The 22431-nt window shown below is 37.8% G+C and overlaps 1 long non-coding RNA gene across 1 annotated transcript in view; it reads right to left on the bottom strand.

Annotated features, from left to right (window-relative positions):
* Nucleotides 1-374: 374 nt before the first annotated feature.
* Nucleotides 375-22431, bottom strand: part of LOC138762753 (uncharacterized) — an 87198-nt gene continuing 65141 nt past the window's right edge. The window contains exon 3 of the long non-coding RNA XR_011357118.1: nucleotides 375-543. This is a non-coding gene — a long non-coding RNA (uncharacterized lncRNA). The remainder of the gene's footprint in view (nucleotides 544-22431) is intronic.

Here is a 22431-nt window from a genome sequence, read left to right as displayed (position 1 = left end):
GGCATGTTTTCTGTAAGGTATGATTCTATCTGGCTGTTGTTTAACTACACTATGGAAAAGTCCTCCCGTGTATTGGCCTGACAAGGTAAGAGCACCAGATAACTTAGTCCTCAAGGATATTTGTATTCCAAATATATATTTGCAACAATCCAGCACCTTTCTCGTCACAATCATTCAGTCTACTTTTTTTCTAAATTGCTGATTATTTAATTAACAAAATTCAATTTCCACAACAGCTTTGGTGTGATCTGAATTTATACCTCTGTGATCATTAGTCCTGAACCCTTGATTAGACATGCAATTGTTTTCCAGGGGCAACACTATACACTTTATGCAAAGCATTAAAACAAAACAAAGCTCATCTTGTTCTCACATTGTGTCTGAGGTTTCACTTCGTGTTTTATTGCAGCGGGAAAGCAGGAGCTATTCAATCAGGAATTTATGGTGAGATGCAGATGGATCTGTTGCTTCACTACTGTGTTTTCCAATCAGTGATGAAGATTAAAAGCCTCCACTCCCCAGTATATTTTCTAGCAGGAGCCCCTAGACAACAATCAGAGAGAAACTTTACTGCATGATTATTCCTTTGCATCCTGAGGAATGAGAAGCTAATAAAAGTATCCCAGATGCTGGCCTAATCAAGACTAGTTAACTCAATGTAAATTGGAAATCAAGTCTAATAATTTATTTCTGTCCTATCTTCGAGTTATGATATTAAAACTTTGCTTACACTGATGAAGAAATGTTTCACTAAAGCAAAATGAAAATAAGGGCAAGGGTTCCAGTGATCAGCTAGAACCCATCCATGCAGTACCATCTGAGGCTCCTACCGAACCGCTGAAGGGAACAGTGCAGAAGGGGATCCAAATCAGGAATAAGACAAACTCAAATGTGCAACGTCAGAGAATTGTATTTCATTTCCAAAATTCTATTCCAAAAAACTCATTGCTATTTCACTTCAAAAGTATGAATAGACTCTGCTATCTTAAGACATAGGGAGTAGAAATAGACTATTCAGCCCATTGAGTCTGCCCCACCATTTAATCGTGAGCTGCTCCATTTTCCCACTCAGCCCCACTGCCCGGCCTTCTCCCCATAACCTTTGATGCCCTGGCTAACTTTGAACCTATCAATATTGCACATTTATTGCATGCATCAAGAACAATTTTACCCCATAACATTACTGCAGGTTATTTATTTATTTAATGAAAAACTTCAATGTAAAAACACTTATGGCAAATGGACTTTGTAGGATTGGAAGTTGAAGTCTGCATCGCTGTATCTCCAGGCACTGCAATCTCTCTTTGAACATGTAGTATTTACTGGTTTCTCAGTAGCTGGTATAGTCAAGCATAGATAATACAGCATAGAAAAAAGTCCTTTGGCTCACTGTCAATCACTTGTTTATACACTAATCCATTTAATTCTTCCTACATTCCTGTCAATTCATGCCAGATTCTGCCATTCACTGGCATGCAAGAGCAAACTACAAATCTATGTCTTTGGATAATGGGAGGAAACCAAAGTATCCACAGGAAACTCCACACCGACTTTGTCACAAGTCAGGATTACACCCCAGTCACTGGAGATCTGAGACAACAGCTCTCTTAGTTTCACCAGCGAACCATCCAAACAATTCCCACCACCCAAACTTTTATCCTTAATAATGGGGTTAGCATCATAAATGCTCGGGAGACTACAGATGCTGGACTTTGAAATTAAACACAATCTGTTGGAGGAATTCAGCAGATCAAAGGGATTGAAAACAGAGACTCAGCAGATTACAGTTGATTGAGTTCAACAGTTGAAGACGAAGGGGGGAGTGCTCATCGTTGAGTGTGCTAAGTCAGAATGGTAAGGGTTTGGCTCAAAAGGCATCAGTGAGAACAGGTAAGATGAGAGAAATAGTCGGAGTTGAAGTCAGAAAGGGCCAACCTATTTGAGGAACAAAAAGGATTCAGCAGGTAGGCACAGGTAAGGGCAGGTTTTTTTTAGATATCATATATTTTGTTCATCTAGTCAAAGACAGTGGAAATGGCAGCTGAGGTAGGGGAATGCTCCTCTTGTAAATGTGGGTCATCAGGGAAGCCAGCAGTATCTCTGACAACTTCATCTGCAAGAAGTGCATCCAACTGCAGCTCCTGACGAGCCAAGTTAAGGAATTGGAGCTGATGATGGATGAACTCTGGATCATTCTGGAGGCAGAGGGGGTGATAGACAGGAGTTACAGGGTCATCATCATACCTAAAAGGCAGGAGAAAGCTAGGTGGGTGACAGTCAGGAGAGGAAAGGGAACAGACAGGCAGTGCAGGGCATTCCTGTGGCCGTAGCCCTCAATAACAAGTATACCATTTTGGATACTGTTGGAGGAGGGGACCCACCCTGGACAAGCCACAGAGATCAGGTCTCTGGCATGGAATCTGGTCAAGTGGCTAAGAAGGGAAGGAAGAAGAAGAGGTCAGCTGTAGTGATAGGGCATTCCATAGTAAGGGGGATAGATAAGAGGTTCAGTGGAAGAGATTGATGGTATGGTGCCTCCCTGTTGCCAGGGTCTGATGATGATCCATATAGGGAACCAATGATGTGGGTTGGAAGGGTGAGGAGGTCCTGCAAAGAGAGTTGATGGAGTTAGGCACAAGGTTGAAGGACAGAACATCCAGGATTGTGACCTCAGAATTGCCACCTACGCCATGAGCTAGTGAGGTTAAATATAGGAGGAAAATGCAGCTTAACATGTGGTTAAGGACATCGTGTAGGAAGAAGGGGTTCAGGTTTTTAGATAATTGAACTCTATTCCAACGGGATAGTTTGTATCTGAATTGGAAGGGGACTAATATCCTTGTGGGAAGGTTTGCTAGTGGGTTTAAACTACATTTTCAGGAGGGGATGAACCAGAGTGCCAGAGCAGATAGAGGAGTGGAGGAGGGAAAGGATTATTTTAAAATTGCATGAACTGTTAGAAGTCAACAGGTTGAATGTGGTGGAAATTTTCTCAGGTACATCTATTTCAATGCGAGGGGTACTGTAGGAAAGACATACGAGCTTAGAGAGTGTATTGACATGTTGCATGGTTGGCATAATGGTTAGTCCAATGCCTTTACAGCACCAGCGATTGGGACCGGACTACGTTTCAGGTCCCCCTCTGTCTGTAAGAAGTTTGCATGTTCTCCCTCGTCTAAGGGGTCTCCAGTTTCCTCCCACCATTCAAAAACATACCAGGGGAGTAAGTTGGGCGGTATGGACTCGTGGCTTGTTACATTGCTATATGTCTAAATTTAGTAAAACTTGATTGCAGGAGATGCAGCTCAATGTTCTGGGCTTCTATTACTTTAGATGCAATAGAATGGGAGGGGGGAATGAAAGGGAGAGGAGTGGCATTGCTCATCAGGGAAAATATCACAGCTCTGCTCAGGCAGGACAGTCCAGAGGGCTCATCTTCTTATATGGTTGGAGCTGAGAAATGGAAAGGGTATGACCACACTCATGGGGTTGTATTATAGACCACCCAATAGTCAGCGAGATTTGGAGGAACAAATCTGTAGAGAGATAGCAAACAACTACAGGAAATATAAGCTTGTGATAATAGGAGATTTTCACTTTCCACATATTGACTGGGACCCCCATATTGTAAAAGGGCTGGATGGCTTGGAGTTTTTCAATTGTGTTCAGGAAAGTTTTCTAAATCAATATATAGAGGTACCTATTAGAGAGAGTGCAATACTGGATCTCCTATTAGGGAACAAGACAGGACAGTTAACAGGAGTTAGGTGTAGGGGAATATTTTGAGTCGAGTAATCATATTGCCATTCGTTTTGAGTTAATTATAGAGAAGGTTAGGTCTGGGCCATGAAATTCTAAATTGGAGAAAGACTAATTTTGAGGAAATGAGAAAGGATTTCGAATGTGTGGATTGGGATAAGTTGTTTTCGGGCAAGGATGTGCAAGTCAAGTGGAGGACCTTCAAAGGTGAAATTCTGACAGCACAGAGTTTTTATGTTCTTGTCAGAATCAAAGGCAAGATTAGAAGGTATAAGGAATCTTTGTATTTGAAGTACATTGGGGATCTGGTTCAGAAGAAGAGAGAGTTGTATTACAGATATAACATGGAGCAAATGAGGTACTGGAGGAGTATAAAAAATGCAAGAAAATCCTCAAGAAAAAAATCAGGAGGGCTAAAAGAAGACATGAGGTTGTTTTTGCAGACAATGTGAAGGAAAATCCTAAGGGTTTCTACATGACTGCAGGAGAGGTGTCATTGATAACTAAACATACCAAGATTTTATTTCTTCAGGTGTGATAGAATAGAGGAAACAAGAGGCGGAGGTGTTGCATTGATTGTTAGAGAGAGTATTACAGCAGGGCTTTGGAAGGATAGGTTAGAGGGCTAGTCTAGAGAAGCACTATGGGTGGAACTGAGGATTGGGAAAGAAATTATAGCACTTTTGGGGGGTGTATTTCAGACCACTTAATGTGGAGAGGAAACTGGATGAACAACTTTGTAAGGAAATAGCAGATATTTGTTGTAAGCACTGGGTTGTGATTGTGGGAGATTTTTTTAAACTTTCCACACATTGACTGGGACACCCATACTGTAAATGGGGTGGATGGTTTGGAATCTGTTAAATGTGTGCAGGATAGTTTTCTAATTAATACATAGAGGAACTAACTAGAGAAGGGGCGGTGTTGGATCTGCTATTAGGAAATGAGATAGGTCAGGTGACAGGTGTGTGTTGGGAACACTTTGGGTCCAGTGATCACAATACTATTGGTTTCAAAATAATTATGGAGAAAGATAGATCTGGACCCATGGTTAAGATTTTTTGATTGGACAAAGGCTAATCTTGAGGAGATAAGAATGGATTTGGAAGGTGTGGGCTGAATAAATTGTTTTATGGGAAGGATGTAGAAGGAAAATGGAGAGGATTCAAGAGTGAAATTTTAAGGGTAAGGAGATGTTATGTTCCTGTTAGGATGAAAGGAAAAGGTATAAGTTTTAGGGAGCCTTGGTTTTCAAGGGTTATTGGAAATATCGTTCAGAAAATGAGAGGTGCACAAAAATATAGACAGGATGAAGTAAATGAGGTGTTAGAGGAATATAAAGAATGTTAAAAGAATCTTAAGAAGGAAATTAGAAAGGCTAAGTAGGGTGAAAATAAATCCGAAAGGTTTCTACAGATATATTATGAGCAAAAGGATAGTGAAGGTTAAAATTGGTCCCCTAGAGGATGAGAGTGGATGACTATGCATGGAACCACAAGAGATGGGGGAGATTTTGAACAGTTTTTTTTGCTTCAGTGTTTACTAAGGAGAAGGATATTGATCTGTGTAAAGTAAGGGAAATAAGTAAGGAAGTTATGGAAATGATGATGATTGAAGAAGAGGAAGTACTGGTCCTGACAAGATATTCCCTAGGACCCTGAGGAGGTTAGTGTAGAAATAGTAGGAGCTTTGATAGAGATATTTAAAATGTCATTAGTACCAGGAATGATGTTGGAAGATTGGAGGGTACATGTAGTTCCAATTTTTAAAAAGGTGCTAAGAGTAAATCTAGTAATTATAGGCCTGTAGCATTGCTAAAGGCAGAGCTGCTGAAATAAATGCTGTCCACGCCAAGCAAGTAAGCCAGTAACTATTGTTTATTCAAACCACGAGTGTTCCTTTTTAGGGGAAGTGACAGGCTCATGGAAATTATGTCATAATGTTGCTGTGAGCCCTGACCATTCCCCTGGCAACTCGCTCCTGCAGTCTGGAACTTCTGCGCGGTGGGGGGAAGTCCTTGTGCTCTGCCATGCTGGCTATTTTCTACAGTAATTTAGTCTGTCATGTGTGGGGTTGACCTGGTCCACTACAGGCCTGTAAGTATGACATCAGTGGTAGGTACATTAATGCAAAGTATTCTTAAAGATGGCATATATAAATATTTGGATAGACAGGGTTTGATTAGGAACAGTCAACATGGATTTGTGAGAAGAAGATCATGTTTGACAAAACATAAAATTTTGTGAGGTGGTTACTAGGAAAGTTGATGAGGGTAAGGCAGTGGATGTTGTAAATATGGACTTTAGTAAGGCCCTTTAAGGTTCCTCAGGGAAGGTTAGTTAGAAAGGTTCAATCATTAGGTATTAACATTGAAATAGTAAAATGGATTCAACAATGGTTGTATAGGAGATGCCAGAGAGTAGAGGTAGATAACTGTTTGTCAGATTGGAAGCTGGTGACTAGTGGTGTGCCTCAGGGTTCTGTTTTGAGTCCATTACTATTTGCCATACACATTAATGCTCTGGATGATGGGGTGATAAATTGGATTAGTAAGTTTGCAGATGATATGAAAATCGGTGCAGCTGTGGATAATGAAGAAGGGTTTCAAAGCTTGCAGAGGGATTTAGGACAGTTAGAAGAGTGGGCTAAAAGATGACAGATGGAGTTTAATGCAAATAAGTGTGTGGTGTTATATTTTGGTAGGCTAATCAAAATAAGACAGACATAGTAGGGCATTGAAGAGTTCAGTAGAACAGAGGTATCCAGGAATAATGGGACTTAGTTCCCTGAAGGTGGAGTCATATATGGACAGGTGGTGAAGAAGGTTTATTGTATGTTGGCCTTTATAAATCAGAGAATTGAGTTTAGGAGCTGAGATGTTATGTTAAAATTGTACAAGGCATTGGTGAGACCAAACTTGGAGTAATGTGTACAGTTTTGGTCAGATAGGAAAGATATCAACAAATTGGAGAGAGTGCAGAGAAGATTTACGAGGATGTTGCTGGGGTTACAGGGTGTACGTTATAGGGAAAGGTTAAATAAGTTAGGTCTTTATTATTTGCCGTATAGAAGATTGATAGGGGATTTAATTGAGGTACTTAAAATTATTAGGGGTGTAGATAGAGTTGACGTGGAAGGTCTTTTTCCTTTAAGAAAGGGGGAGATACAAATGAGAGGACATGAGTTGAGAGTTAGGGGGTAAATGTTTAGAGGAAAAATGAGGGGTGACTTCTTGACTCAGAGAGTGGTGGGTTTGTGGAACAAACCTCCAGGTGACATGGCCGGAGGCAAGTTCGATATTAGCATTTATAAGGAGAGTTTGGATATGAATATGGGTGGGAAAAGAATGTAGAGTTATGGGTTGAGTGTTGGTTAGTGAGGTTAGATGGGAGAAAGTGTTTGCTAAGTTGACCTGTTTCTATGCTGTAATTGTTATGTGGTTATATGGTATATTAAGAGAAAAAAAGATAATAAGGGACAAAATTGGTCCCCTTGAAGATCAGAGTTGTTGGCTTTGTGTGGAGCCAAAAGAGATGGGAGAGATCTTAAATCTATTCACTCAGGAAAAGGACATAAAGTCATGCGAAGTAAGGTAAAGAAGCAGTGAGGTCATGGCACCTACACCCAGATTAAATAAGGGTGGTTAAATACCCAGGGCCTGACAAGATATTCCCTTGGACCTTGAGGGAGGCTAGTGCAAGAATTGCAGGGACTCTGGTAGAAATATTTAAAATGTCCTTAGTCCTGGGTGTGGTGCCAGAGGATTGAAGAATAGCCCATGTTGTTCCATTGTTTAAAAAAGGCTCCAAAAGTCACCCTGGAAATTATAGGCTGGTGAGCCTGAAGTCAGTAGTAGATAAATTATTGGAAGGTGTTCTAAGAGTTCAGATATATAATTATTTGGATAGTCATGGACTGATTAAGTATAGTCAGCATGGCTTTGTGCATGGCAGATCATGCTTAACCAATCTTATAGAGTTTTTTGAGAAGGTTACCAGGAAAGTTGACAAAGGAAAGGCTGTGGATATTCTATACATGGACTCTAGTAAGGCCTTTGACAAGGTCCCATGGGGGAGGTTAATCAGGAAGGTTCGGATGCTAGGTATTATGGTATTATAGTGAATGGGATTCAACAATGGCTGGATGGGAGAAGCCAGAAAGTAGTGTTGGATGATTACTTCTCATACTGGAAGCCTGTGACTAGTGGTGTGCCTCAGGGATTGGTGCTGGGACCATTGTTGCTTGTCATCTTTATCAATGATCTGGATCATAATGGGGTAAATTGGATCAGAAAGTTTGCAGATGACACTAAGGTTGAAGATATTGTGGACAGTGAAGGAGGATTCCAAAGCTTGCAGAGGAATCTGGACCAGCTGGAAAAATGGGCTAAAAAATGGCAGATGAAATTTAATGCAGACAAGTGTTGAATTTTGGAAGGACAAACTAAGGAAGGACATTCTTGGTAAGATGGTAGGGAACTGAGGAGTGCGGTAGAACAGAGGGATCTAGGAATACAGATACATAATTCCCTTAAAGAGGCATTACAGGTGGATAGTGTTGTAAAGAGATCTCATTGGCATATTGGCCTTCATAAATCAAAGTATTGAATACAGGAGTTGGGATGTTGTGTTAAAGTTGTACAAGACATTGGTGAGGCTACTATTTGGAGTATTATGCTCAGTTTTTAGTCATCTAACTACAGGAAATATATGAATAAGATAGAAAAAGTGCAGAGAAGATTTACTAGGTTGTTTCCCAGATTTCAGGAACTGAGTTACAGGGAAAGGTTAAACAGGTTAGAACTTTATTCCCTGGAGGGTAGAAGAATGATGAGAGAGAGGTATTTAAAATTATGAAGGGGATTGAAAGAGTAACTGTAGACAAGTTTTTTTTCCATTGAGGGTAGGTGAGATAAGAGTTAAGAGGGGGAACATGAGGGGGTGAACTTCTTCACACAGAAAGTGGTGGGGGTCTGGAATGAGCTTCCAGCTGAAGGCTCTATTTTAACATTTAAGAGGAATTTGGACAAGTACATGGATGCAAGAGGTATGGAGAGCTATTATGCCATGTAACAGCACTGCCCCCTACCTAGTCAGAGGATACCAGCTGACAATCAAGGTTTGGTTCCGCTCCACCAATTAGTGCACACCTTGCTGTTGGTTCCATGTAAATGATCTGGGCTGGATCCTCCAGCACTATAAAGGTGCCATGGGCTCTTTGTTCTATCTCTTTGCCAGCTTGGGACCACCCTTCTTCAATGCAGGCTTAGAAATCTGGAAGAGTTCTGGAAAAACTATTGGTAAGATGTGCACTGTTAAAAAGGTTGGGAGCATTTAATTAGTGTCACTTGTGGCATAGAGCTGTGTCTGCACTGAGTCAAGGGCTGGTGGGGCATTGTAGGGATTTTTCCTTAATCATTATATGTACCAGTTCATTGTATGTGTGTGCATTTTGTTCCCATGCTATTTTTCCCCACGAATGTTATTAATTGTCCACTATTTCTTTCCCACAGCTGCTGTAAACTGTGTGTGTGCGCGCATGTGTTTGTGTGCATACGTGCGCTACATCTGTTACCATTTCCCACACTTGCCTTCTGTAAATAAAATACTTCCCCATCAAAACTGTATTCTGCATCCTTGACTTTGAGACCTACCAAACCCATTTCCTCACTCACAACATATGGACTGGGTGCATGTCAGTGGGACTAGGCAAAAATAATGGCTCAGCACAGACTAGAAGGTCCAAAGAGACCTGTTTCTGTTCTGTAATGTTCTATGGTTCTATGGAAATGCCAATGTCGAGACTGGAGAATATAATAGAGAAGTGAGTGTAACAAGAACAAAGGCCATAAGACATAGGAGTAGAAATAGGCTATTTAGCCCATTGAATCTACCCTGCCATTTAATCATGAGTTGATCCATTTTCCCACTCAAACCCACTGCCCAACCCTCTCCCATAACCTTTGACACTCTGGTTAAACAAGAACCTATCAATCTCTGCCTTAAATATACCTTATGACCTAGCCTCCATAACCACCTGTGGCAACAAATTCCATAGAATTATCACCACTTGGCTAAAGGAATTCCTCTGCATCTCTGTTCCCATCATGGGAAACATCCTTTCTGCATTACCTCTGTCCATGCCTTTCAACATTCTCCTAAATTCCAATGTGTACAAGCTGTCAAACAATCTTCATTTGATAGGATGGTGGGACAGATGCCCATGTGGGACTGGTGAATTAAGTAGAGGTGAAAAATGACAGGTAGAGACAAAGGGGGGGGGGGGAGGGAGAGAGGGAGAGAGGTTTTGGAAGCATCATGGAAGTCACATGTTTTGTTTCCCCTGCACAAGGAAATGGAGAGTTATGACAACCACTCAGATGAAAGGACATTTCTCTGAAAGCAACTCAACACGGATTCATGAGTTTTCAAACATCTGATCACTCAGTCCTTCGTAATTACTTCTGACCATCAGTTTAAAAGTCTGAGTTTCAAACACACACACACACACACACACACACACACACACACACACACACACACACACGCACACACACATTTGCGAATAGTTTGGATAGATTTAAATAAGATGTTATATTATTAGTATTATTGATAAATATATTGTTTTAAAAATAAGTTCCTTGCTGGTGTTACATGGAGTAAGACACTTTTTTAGCTGCTCTTGACCCTTTCAGCTCCCATGCTTTACTTTTTTTAAACTACTTTTTCCTTAAGTTGGGGTCTTCTTTTAACTTTAGTTTCTCTTCTTTTCCACCCTTGTTTTACATTATAGTATGAATATTTGCAGTGCTAAAGTTGGGATAATGGAAGAAGAAGCTTCTACCTCAGAAGATTTTTCCTCCTTGATGACTTAAGTAAAGATATCAAGGAGTTTTAAAAAGATACAAAAGACATGAAAGCTTCTATCACTCAAGTTGCTGGAAATATAAATGAACTACAAGTTCTCATCAAGGATCACAACTCCAAAATTAAGGATTTGGAAACAGCTGTTGAAGTTCATGATGCCCTGCTGGATGATGCACGAAGTAATAATCTGGAACTCAGATAATCTAATGACTTACTATTGAAGAAGGTCGCAAACTTGGAAGCAAGGAGCAGAAGAAATAATTTGAGAATTATTGGGTTAAATGAGGGATCCAAATCAGGCCAACTTTCCAAATTCTTCACTGAATTTCTCTGCGAGGTTTTTGGCGAAGATTTGTTACCAACTTTCCCTGAAGTCGACAGAGTGCACCGGTCCTTCATTTCCAAAACTGCCACGATCAATCATGATCCACAATCACGATGAAGCCACGATCAATCATTCTCTGCCTACACCATTTCCAGATCAAGGATCCGCTTTTAAGAGAGTCCCAACGAAGAGGGAACCTAACATTATCGTAGTCATACAAAGAAGTCACGTTCCAGCTGTACAATGCCAGCTTCAAACCATCGTTGCTCTTTCCAGCAAGACTGATAATTATTTTGCCTGACAATATCAACAAGTGGTTTGGCTCTCCTAAAACTGCGACTTGAGTAGTTGAAAGAAAATCGTTCTGTTCCAGCTGTTTAATAAAAGGTTTACTTATTGACTTGTTGAGATGAATTTCATCTGATGTTTTATACGACTTGTATGCTTTTTTCATAATTCCTTAGGGAAATCTTCTTTGTACAAAGTGTACTTACTATGTTCTTTTAAGTTTTCTTATTTTTAAATTATTTACATTTGCTATAAGGGAAGAGGGGTTCGCCTCTCGTTTTTTTTCCCCTAGCTTTTGTTTTAAAATTAATTACTGAATTCATGGGAATCTTAACTTTTTTTTATGTAGACATAACAGATTTGCAACTGTGTGAGCTTTGTTATCTTTTAAACATAGTTCTGGGATAACTGCTAGCATTGAGTTTTTGGTGAAATATTGTTTTATCTGTGAGTAGAGGGGATTCATAGCATGGGGGAAGGGATTTATTAATTTAGAATGGTTTTCTGAGAGGCTATGGTTGTTTTTTTTAATGATTGAACATGCAATCTCTTTTAATAATTTTGAATGGCTGATTTCCAATTTCTCAAATAGACAAAGGTATTAAGGTCTTATCTTGGAATAACTTGGGGTTGAACCACTTGTTTTTTTTTTCTTTTTTTTTCACACCATAAATCACATTAGCCATGATATACACTTTTTATTTTTCACACATATACAGTGACTTTTTCTCCCCCCCCTCCCTCCTCCCAAGCCACCCCCCCCACCCCCCCTCATCCATTTTAGGTATACAATCTAGGTTGCATTAAACCCGTCAGACAATGTTGTCATTCAACAAAAATACACCAGAAATTCTACTGAGTCCATTCTTTTCTTTCCTTCTCCTTCCATCAACTTAGGTAATGTTTGTCCCCGGTAGGTTTTCGCTATTGTATTTAATGTAAGGCTCCCATATTTGTTCGAATATTTCAATATTATTTCTTAAACTATATGTTATTTTTTCTAATGGAATACATTTATTCATTTCTATATACCATTGTTGTATTTTCAAATTATCTTCCAATTTCCAGGTTGACATAATACATTTTTTTGCTACGGCCAGGGCTATCTTAACAAATCTTTTTTGTGCACCCTCCAACTCAATTCCAAATTCTTTGTTTTTTATGTTACTTAGGAGAAAGATCTCTGGATTCTTTGGTATATTGTTTTCTGTTATTTTATTTAATATCTGATTGAGATCTTCCCAAAATTTTTCTACACTCTCACATGTCCAGATTGCATGAATTGTTGTTCCCATTTCTTTTTTACATCGAAAACATCTATCAGATACTGTTGGGTCCCATTTATTTAACTTTTGAGGTGTAATGTATAGTCTGTGTAACCAATTATATTGTATCATACGTAGCCTCGTATTTATTGTATTTCTCATCATTCCAGAACATAAATTCTCCCATGTTTCTTTTTTTATCTTTATATTTAAATCTTGTTCACATTTTTGTTTAGTTTTACCATTTGTTTCCTCATTCTCCTTTTCTTGCAGTTTAATATACATATTTGTTATAAATCTTTTGATTAACATTGTATCTGTAATCACATATTCAAGGTTACTTCCCTCTGGCAACCTCAAATTGCTTCCTAATTTATCTTTCAAGTAGGATCTCAGTTGGTAATATGCCAGCGTTGTATCTCCATTTATATTGTACTTATCTCTCATTTGTTCAAAGGATAAGAATCTACTTCCTGAAAAACAATTTTCTATTCTTTTAATCCCTTTTTTTCCCCATTCTCTAAAGGAAAGGTTATCTATTGTAAAAGGGAGTAGCTTATTTTGCGTCAATATTAGTTTTGGTAATTGGTAATTTGTTTTATTTCTTTCTACATGAATCTTCTTCCAAATATTGAGGAGATGATGTAATACTGGAGAAGTTCTATGTTGTACCAATTTTTCATCCCATTTATATAATATGTTTTCAGGTATCTTTTCCCCTAATTTATCTAATTCTAATCTCGTCCAGTCTGGTTTTTCCCTTGTTTGATAAAAGTCTGATAGGTATCTTAATTGTGCGGCTCTATAATAATTTTTAAAGTTTGGCAATTGTAAGCCTCCTTGTTTATACCATTCTGTTAATTTATCTAGTGCTATCCTCGGTTTCCCCCCACTCCATAAAAATTTCCTTATTATTTTCTTTAACTCTTTGAAGAATTTTTCTGTCAGTTGTATTGGCAATGCCTGAAATAAGTACAATATCTTTGGAAAAATGTTCATTTTAATACAGTTTATCCTTCCTATTAGTGTTAGTGGTAGATCTTTCCAATGCTCTAAATCGTCCTGTAATTTTTTCATTAGTGGATTATAATTGAGTTTATATAATTGGCCTAGATTTTTGTTTATTTGTACACCTAGGTATCTTATTGCCTGCATTTGCCATCTGAATGGAGATTCCTTCTTAAATTTTGAGAAATCCGCATTATTCATAGGCATTGCTTCACTTTTATTTACGTTTATCTTGTAACCCGACACTTCTCCATATTCCTTCAATTTCTTATATAATTCTTTTATTGATAGTTCTGGTTCTGTTAAGTACACTATAACATCATCCGCAAATAGACTGATTTTGTACTCCTTGTCTTTTATTTTTATTCCTTTTATATTATTATCTATTCTTATCAATTCTGCTAGTGGTTCTATAGCTAGCGCAAACAATAAAGGTGATAGTGGGCATCCCTGCCGCGTTGACCTGCTTAAGTTAAATTGCTTTGATACATGTCCATTTACTGTCACTTTCGCTAACGGTCCCTTATATAATGCTTTAATCCAATTAATATACTTCTCCGGTAAACTGAATTTTTGCAATACTTTGAACAAATAATTCCATTCTACTCTGTCGAAAGCCTTCTCTGCGTCTAAAGCAACTGCTACTGCAGGTGCTTTATTTCCTTGTACTGCATGAATTAAGTTAATAAATTTACAAATATTGTCTGTTGTGCGTCTTTTTTTGATAAATCCAGTTTGGTCTAAATTTACCATTTTCAGTACCTGTTCTGCTAATCTGTTTGCTAATAGTTTAGCTATTATCTTATACTCTGTGTTTAGCAAAGATATTGGTCTATATGACGCTGGTGAGAGTGGATCTTTCCCTTGTTTTAGTATTACTGTAATTATTGCTGTTTTACTGAAGAAAACTGAGGTCCTCCATCAGCCAGCTCCCCACCATGACTACCAGCCCCCCCACATCTCCATCGGGCACACAAAACTCAAAACGGTCAACCAGTTTACCTATCTCGGCTGCACCATTTCATCAGATGCAAGGATCAACAATGAGATAGACAACAGACTCGCCAAGGCAAATAGCGCCTTTGGAAGACTATACAAAAGAGTCTGGAAAAACAACCAACTGAAAAACCTCACAAAGATAAGCGTATACAGAGCCGTTGTCATACCCACACTCCTGTTTGGCTCCGAATCATGGGTCCTCTACCGGCACCACCTACAGCTCCTAGAACGCTTCCACCAGCGTTGTCTCCGCTCCATCCTCAACATCCATTGGAGCGCTTACATCCCTAACATCGAAGTACTCGAGATGGCAGAGGTCGACAGCATCGAGTCCACGCTGCTGAAGATCCAGCTGCGCTGGATGGGTCACGTCTCCAGAATGGAGGACCATCGCCTTCCCAAGATCGTGTTATATGGCGAGCTCTCCACTGGCAACCGTGACAGAGGTGCACCAAAGAAAAGGTACAAGGACTGCCTAAAGAAATCTCTTGGTGCCTGCCACATTGACCACCGCCAGTGGGCTGATAACGCCTCAAACCGTGCATCTTGGCGCCTCACAGTTTGGCGGGCAGCAACCTCCTTTGAAGAAGACCGCAGAGCCCACCTCACTGACAAAAGGCAAAGGAGGAAAAACCCAACACCCAACCCCAACCAACCAATTTTCCCCTGCAACCGCTGCAATCGTGTCTGCCTGTCCCGCATCGGACTTGTCAGCCACAAACGAGCCTGCAGCTGACGTGGACTTTTTACCCCCTCCATAAATCTTCGTCCACGAAGCCAAGCCAAAGAAAGACATGAATCTGGTAAGCTTTGTGTTTCATCAATCTGGTTGATTACATCCAGGAGGGGCGGAATTAATAAGTCTTTAAATGTTTTGTAGAATTCTATTGGAAATCCATCCTCCCCTGGTGTCTTATTATTTGGTAAATTTTTTTTATTATCTCTTGTATTTCTACTTTTCCAGATGGTTCTGTTAATTTATTTTGTTCCTCTATTTGTAGTTTTGGTAGTTCAATTTTAGTCAAAAATTCATCTATTTTCCCTTCTTTCCCTTCGTTTTCAGTTCGGTATAATTGTTCATAGAATTCTCTGAAGTTTTCCTTAATTTCTTTTGGATTATATGTAATTTGTTTGTCTTTTTTCCTTGATGCCAATACCATTTTCTTAGCTTGTTCTGTCTTAAGCTGCCATGCTAAGATTTTGTGAGTTTTTTCACCTAGTTCATAATATTTCTGTTTTGTCTTCATTATATTCTTCTCTACCTTATATGTTTGTAGTGTTTCATATTTTATTTTTTTATCCGCCAATTCTCTTCTTTTAGTTGTATCTTCCTTCATTGCTAATTTTTTTTCTATATTTACTATTTCCCTTTCCAACTGCTCTGTTTCCTGATTATAGTCCTTCTTCATCTTGGTTACATAACTTATTATTTGCCCTCTAATGAATGCTTTCATTGCATCCCATAGTATAAACTTATCTTCCACTGATTCCGTATTTACTTCAAAATACATTTTTAATTGTTTTTCAATAAATTCTCTAAAATCCTGTCTTTTAAGTAGCATGGGGTTTAATCTCCATCTATACATTCTTGGAGGGATGTCCTCTAGCTTTACTGTCAATATTAAGGGTGAATGGTCCGATAGTATTCTAGCTTTATATTCTGTTTTTCTTACTCTATCCTGCATACTAGCTGATAACAAAAATAGGTCTATTCTTGAGTATGTTTTATGTCTAGCTGAGTAGTATGAGTATTCCTTTTCTTTTGGGTTTTGTTTCCTCCATATATCCAAAAGTTTCATTTCTTGCATTGATTTAATTATAAATTTGGTTACTTTGTTCTTTCTGTTAATTTTTTTCCCCGTTTTATCCATATTTGAATCCAAATTCAGGTTGAAATCCCCTCCTATTAGTATGTTCCCTTGCGTATTAGCTACCTTCAAAAAGATATCTTGCATAAACTTTTGATCTTCTTCGTTAAGTGAATATACATTAAGTAGATTCCAAAACTCCGAATATATCTCACATTTTATCATAACATATCTCCCTGCTGGATCTATTATTTCCTCTTCTATTTTAAATGGCACATTTTTACTAATTAGTATAGCCACTCCTCTTGCTTTTGAATTATACGATGCTGCTGTTACATGTCCTACCCAATCTCTCTTTAATTTCTTGTGCTCCAATTCAGTTAAGTGTGTTTCTTGGATAAATGCTATATCAATTTTTTCCTTTTTCAGTAAATTTAGTAGTTTCTTCCTTTTAATTTGGTTATGTATTCCATTAATATTTAAAGTCATATAGTTCAGCGTAGCCATTTTATAGTTTGTTTATCTTCTCTTTCCATTTTTCCATCATTACCTTTCCTCCTTTTCCATTTCTGTTTTCTTATTTTAAACTCTTTATAAGACAACATTCCTACAACATCAAACATTTTCCTTATTCTCCTATTTATATCTTCTTTATCCCCAATCTCCCCTTCCCCTCCTGAGTTGCCCTTTATCCCTTGTTGGACAACCACATCTCTCCTCTCCATTTGGGTTTGCGAATTCACTTGCAAGCGTCAACTGATTTTGCAGTGACCGCTATTCCCCCCCACCCAGCCCCCCCCAGAAAAGATTTGGCTTTTCATATGTAACAAAGGTCACTCTTTTAATTCCCTCCTTATTCTCTCTATTCCATTACCTTCCCTTATTAATTCTTGTCTATACTATCTATATTTTCCTCTAAGTACAGATACATTCACGTATGCACATTGTATCTATTCACTCTTTTACCTCTTTACCCACATACATATCAATCATGATAATTTTTACTCTCATTACCCATCTTCATCCTTCAGTCTATTTTTGTAATTGTTCTGCAAATTTATGTGCTTCTTCTGGATCCGAGAATAGTCTGTTTTGTTGTCCTGGAATAAATATTTTTAATACCGCTGGATGCTTTAGTATAAATTTATACCCTTTCTTCCATAAAATCGCCTTTGCTGTATTGAACTCTTTTCTCTTCTTTAGGAGTTCAAAACTTATATCTGGATAAATGAAGATTTTTTGCCCTTTATACTCCAGTGGTTTGTTGCCCTCTCTTACTTTTTCCATTGTCTTCTCCAGTACCTTTTCTCTTGTAGTATATCTTAGGAATTTTACTAAAATAGATCTTGGTTTTTGTTGTGGTTGTGGTTTAGAGGCCAATGCTCTATGTGCCCTTTCTATTTCCATTTCTTGTTGTAGTTCTGGACATCCTAGGGTCTTAGGGATCCAATCTTTTATAAACTCCCTCATATTCTTGCCTTCTTCATCTTCCTTAAGGCCCACTATCTTTATGTTATTTCTTCTGTTATAATTTTCCATTATATCTATTTTTTGAGCTAGCAGTTCTTGTGTCTCTATAGCTTTTTTATTAGATTCCTCCAATTTCTTTTTTAAGTCCTCTACCTCCATTTCTGCTGCTACTGCCCGCTCTTCCATCTTGTCCATTTTCTTTCCCATTTCTGTTAAGGTCATATCTATTTTATTCATTTTCTCTTCTGTGTTGTTTATTCTTCTTCTTAAATCATTAAATTCCTGTGTTTGCCATTCTTTAAATGACTCCATGTATCCTCTAACAAGAGAAAGTATATCCTTTATCTTGCCTTTCCCTTCTTCTTCTATTTCACTGTACTCTTCCTCTTCTTCTTCCTCTGGGTTGACCATCTGTTGTTTCTTTGTTGCCCTTTTCTTCTCTTCTTTCTTGTTTCCATTGTCTTCTGTGGTCTCTTCTTGCTGCAGGTGTTCTGCAGCTGTCGTTGCCGGCTGTGGAGATCGACTCCCCAGCTGGTCCCCCCTCCCGTCGGTGTGTTTTTTTTCATGCGCATCGCGCATGCGCGAGGAGTCGTGCATGCGCGGTTGCGCACTTTTACTCGGCTCAGCGAGCCATTTTTGTAGTCCTATTTCTACCGACCTGAGGAAGCGGGCTTCTCTCTCCACAGCGGGCCTCTTCGGACAGGTAAGGCCTTCTCCTTCTTCCTCCGTTGTCTTCTCTTCCTCTCTTCTTACCATTGATTTTGATTTTTCTTTTTTTGTCATCATCTTCTTTCCACCTTTATACTCACTTTTCTTTAACTTTTATTTCTGTGCCTTTGTGTTTTCCCTTGTTTTTCCCGACTTTTCTGGAGAGGGCTGGAGTTCACCGTCCGGCCACTACTCCATCACGTGACTTCTCCCCCGAACCACTTGGTTTAACGCTGAAATATCTTTTCACATATTCGAAAGTTTCAATCAGAAACACATCTTCGTTTATCAGATACCTCGCGTTTTTTAAACTTTTGGAAGAGCATCAATTCCATTCAGTATTTATGGCTAAATCTAGGGGAGTTTCAATCTTGATTGATCAATTGGTGCAGTTTATGTGTTTATCGCTGACGCTAATGGTCATTTTCTTATTCTGTCCGTTAAACTAATTAATAAGCTTTATGTTTTTGTTAACATTTTTTAGTCCTAATACTGATGAAGCACATTTTTTTGAATGCCTCTTTACTCTTTGACCAGATTTAAATGTGTACTCTTTGATAATAGCCAACGATTTAAACTGTTGACTCGGTTCTGTACTTACGGCTCATCTCATAAAATTACAAATTTAAACAAGTCAGCTCTACTTATAATTCTTTTATGTGTTACAATCATAAAGTGTTTTCTTTCTCTAAGGTTCACCATACATATTCACATATTGATTATTTTCTTATCAACAAGCAATTCATTTCTTCTGTCTATTTTTGTACTTATGAGTGCATATTCATTTCTGAACACTCTGCAGTCTATTAAAATCCCAGATTTACCTGAAGTTACTAAACAGTGGCAGTTGAACATCCCTTTATTATTGGACCCTGATTTTTTTTGAAATTCATGGATGATCAAATTGCCTTTTTTTTAAGTATAAACTCTTCTCCAGAGGTTTCAGTTTTAGTAATCTGGGATGCTTTTATAGCCTTTACCAGGGGTCAAATAATTTCATTCATTTATGGCTAACATTAAAAAGAAGGCTCATTCTGAGAGAGATGATTTGGCCAATCGGCTGAAGTGTATTGACCGACAATATGGCCTACCTCTGAACCCCGAGGTTTTAAGAAGAAGGGTTGAACCAAAAACTAAATACAATTTGCTTCTTCTCTACCCAAAACAGACCCAAATTTTAAAGAGTAAATCTGAATTCTATGTGCATGGAGAAAAGCCTGGAAAATGATTAGCTAGCTAAACTAAAAATTATACAGCTAAATGGCTTATTACTGAGATTTGCAAAGACAATGGTAAGATGACTAATGATCATGTTGAAATAAATGACAGTTTCGCTCAGTTTTATTCCAAGTTATACATTTCTGATTCAATCAAACTTCTATGTTACATTTTCTAGATAGATTGACTATTCCTACAGTTTCTTCAGAGAGTAAAATAAAGTTGGAACAACCTATACCTGAGCAGGAGATTGCTTCAGCTATTAACTCTTTGCAGTCTGGTAAGGTCCCTGGTCCCGATGATTTCCCAGCGGAGTTTTGTAAAACATTTTACCATTTACTGATACCTCATTTGGGCTTGGTATTTACTGTATCTTTAGTCAGTGGGAAGCTGCCAGAAATTTTTTAAGAAGCTTCGATTTTTCTTGCTAAAAAACACAAGGACCAATTCGACCAATCATTCTCAACCTTTTTTCTTTCCACTCACATACCACTTTAAGTATTCCCTATGCCATAGGTGCTCTGTGATTAGTAAAGGATTGCTTAAGGTGGTATCTGGGTGGAAATAAAAAGTTTGAAAACCAGTTTTAATTGTTCTTAATTGAATTATTATGTGCAGTTTCATAACTCCAAAAGAAATGGGCCAATAACAATTATCTCAAGCAAATTATTTCAGTAACAATTTGGTAGAGGGCAGTGATTCTCAAACTACCCTTCCCACTCACATATCATCTTAAGCAATCCCTTACTAGATAGTATTTATCCTCTACAGTTTCATCCTCTAAGTGTATTATATTTTTAGATGCTGAAAAAGCTTTCAATAGAGTGGAATGGAAATACCTATTTAGTGTGTTAGAGAAATTTAATTTTGGTCCCCAATTGATTAATTGGATTAAATTGATATATCTATCTCCTGCAGCATGAATTTTCACTAATTCATTTCAATCTAAACCTATAAATTATATCATGGAACCAGATAGAGTTGCACTTTAAGCCCATTATTATTTAATTTGGCTTTAGAACCACTCGAAGTAGTCTTTCAGCAATTGGCTCAGGAATCACTACAGCTGTCTCTTTATGCAAATGATCTTTGGTTGTATATTATCAAATCTTGACCAATCAATTCTATCTATTTTATTACTTCTTTATCAATTCAGTCAATTTTCTGGCTAGAAATTAAATTTGCAGGTAAGTGAGATGTTTGTTTTCAACCCTTCCTGCTCATTAGATTCCACTATTTCTTTTTAAATTGTTAAAAATCAATTTAACTATCCAGGTATTACCATTAGTAAGAAATTTAATTTGTTTAAAGAAAACTTTCTTACCTTAATGAGTCATATCAAGAAGTCCTTGACACAGTGGCCCCCTCTTGTGATAACATGAATTGGGTGCATTAATATTATCAAGATGAATATCCCACTAAATTTTTTATATATTTTTCAAGCTATACCGGGTTTTTTTTCCTAAATCCTTCTTTGATTCACTGGACTCTCTTATTCCTTCTTTTATATGGAAGAATGAATGACCTTGTTTTCAAAAAGTTTTCCTTCAAAATATTAAAAAGCATGGGGCTTGGTATAACCCAACTTTAGAATTTATTACTGGGCGATCAATGTTAGATACGTTATTTTTTGAATTGATCAAAAGAAAGATCTTCTATGTGCTTTAAGATCAATTAATTTAGAAAACATATCTACTAAAAAAGTATTCTCTTCTTTTGATATTTGGAGCACATTTACCTTTTTCGGCTTCCAAATTAACTGAGAATTTTGTTTCAATTTAGGAAACATTTGGGGAACCATAGATTCTCATTAATTAGTTCTATTTTAGGTAATACCTTCTTTTTACCTTCAGTTCAACATATCGGTTACCATCAATGGTTGAATTTAGGTATCCAATCCTTTTTATATTTCTTTATTGATGAAAATCTAGCTTCTGTTGATCAATTGTCTACTAAATTTATAACACCTAAACACATTTTTCATTATTTACAGGTTAGGAGCTTCTTGAATTCCTTAATTTTGAGGGTCCCTCAAGACATGGAACCTAATATGACAGGGGAAATTTATAATTTCAAACCTGATCATAAATGGATGTAATCAGTTATTTATGATAGACTTTTATGTTCTAAGCATAGTTCCCTAGACAGAATCAAAAAAATATGGGAACAAGATTTTCTACAATTAATCTCTGAAACTGGATGGGACTCTATTTTGAAGTGAATACACTCATCCTGTCATTGTGCTAGACATTCATTATACTATTCCAAAGTTCAATTGACTAAATTCTATTCTGATTTTTTTGTTCTAAATGTGACAAATGCATAACTGAAGAAGGTACATTGTATCATATGTTCTGGTTCTGTCCCTCTTTTTCCAATTTTTGGGAAAATGTATTCTGTAACTTGTCTTAAGAATTTTAAGAAAATATAAGAATTGCCTGATACCGGTGAACTTGAAAGAGTGAGAAATGAGATTGGACTGTGAATCAAAGAACTTTCCTGAACATAGAATCAGTTTGTGTGTGTCCAACGAGCAACAAATCTCTCTCTAAATCCAACAAGAACCTTCCTGATTGGTAACCAATTACCTTTTCACCAGAGCCTGGTGAAAATTCATAAATGTTAAATTCTGTCCACAGTATAAGAATTGCCTGGTAACGGTGAATTTGAAAGAGTGAGAAATGAGATTGGACTGTGAATCAAAGGGAGTTAAGTTA

This window comes from Narcine bancroftii, chromosome 5, assembly GCF_036971445.1.
Source record: "Narcine bancroftii isolate sNarBan1 chromosome 5, sNarBan1.hap1, whole genome shotgun sequence".
Lineage (NCBI taxonomy): Eukaryota > Metazoa > Chordata > Chondrichthyes > Torpediniformes > Narcinidae > Narcine > Narcine bancroftii.
Note: the sequence above shows the minus strand (reverse complement) of the source record. Positions and strands in the feature narration are given on the sequence as shown.